Genomic DNA, 1,647 nt, shown 5'->3' on the forward strand with positions numbered 1-1,647 from the left:
GGTTTAAAATGGGAGTAACATTCAGCAAATATTCCCAGTTTTTTTAGAAACAAAGCAAAACACTGATACTCAAGCTTTCCTGGGAACTTCACCTAAATTACAAAGATAATAATGCCTTCTGAAGTAAAAGCACCAGTTTGTTTAGACAGTGTGTGTATATATATCCCCAAGCCATATGCTTGCTGGATTGCACCAGTATTCTTGGAACTGAACAGGTTTATGCTGATGATTTAAGGAAAAAAATATATTGTAGAGCTGTATTAAAGTAAAGCTTCATCCAGCTGCTTATACTGTACTAACGTCCCCTAAAAATTACCTGTAGACTTTGATTGCTCTTCATGACAATGTATTATCAAAAACAAAACTGATCTTAGCATTCCAGTGCTTAGCCTCTTCTTTTTGCATAAAACTCTAAACCATATGAATTAGCAAACAAAGGCCCTGTTCTGGGAGAATCTATTCATATTAGATTTAAGTTTTATGGAATGTGGCCATTTTATTGTGTTCAACTCATTATTACTGATTTACATAGAGTATTTTTCGTTCCAGACTTCAATAATTTACAAGCTTTTTTTTAAAAAAAATCACCAAGTTTGGTGTGTAAACCAGTAGATGTTTCTTTCTTCCTAAATGTGGAGGTCAATATAAATCGTGTGATCCTTTTTTACAGGTGTCTTGTATATTGAGATGGTTTAATTTGCACCCAGGAGCCAGCTAGTCCAGAATGAATTAATCTTTCACTTTTATGCAAATCTGCAGATGGACACTACTAGGCTATTTGTGATAGTTTCCTTCAATCACAGAGGGATGACTGGTTTAACTAGGTTTGGGATCTAGCAATGCTAAATCCATACCAAACTTGAAGGTGGGAGCAGTTACCCTCCTTCCTGTAATGTTCTTTACTTTTGCACTGCTGGAAATGAGCAAGGACTTTGATATGATATTTTGCATCATTTCAGAATTGTAATTTTGTTAAAAGCATGTGATTCAGTCAAACTAAAACTTAAGGAAGGTAGTTGATCTATACTATAGTGTATTTTTTAAAGAATCAAGGTTTTAAAAAAAGTTTTATCTGTTTTGGCTTTCTATATCACAATGATTCAATAGGCAGAAAGTGGTGGAACTGCTTACAAAAAAACCTCTGAGGAGACTGGACTATATTATATGACAATATTTTTTAGTTTGGGGTTGGATTTTTTCCTTTTTCACTAGAACTTTATGCAGTTTAAACAGAAGTGTTTACCTTTCCAGTTCTCAGCACAGAGTCCACCTGTTCCTAGCAGTGATAAAACAAGTGACAAAACCTATTTCAATGGGATCAGAAGGTCAACCACATAAAATTTAATCCTTCTTCAATTTCAAAACTTCAGAGATGCAGACAACAATCCGTAATGAACTAGTATACCGTGAAATAAAGTGCTCGCGCTCAATTCAAAGGAATTTCCTAAAACCGAAAAGGATTTATGGGTGCCCAAGGTGCAGAACTCAGGCTGTCCCTGAGCAGCCCAGTGTTCCAAAATCCAGCTCGGGAATTGCCAGCGAGAGCCGCTCGGGAGCTGATCAGGGGCTGCGCTTTCCGCCCCTCACCGCCGGCCACGGCGCTCTCCCGCCCCCGCAGCGCCGCTCGGGGCTGAGGCGGAGCCACCC

Source organism: Agelaius phoeniceus, chromosome 4 (assembly GCF_051311805.1).
Source record: "Agelaius phoeniceus isolate bAgePho1 chromosome 4, bAgePho1.hap1, whole genome shotgun sequence".
In the NCBI taxonomy this organism is placed as follows: Eukaryota; Metazoa; Chordata; class Aves; order Passeriformes; family Icteridae; genus Agelaius; species Agelaius phoeniceus.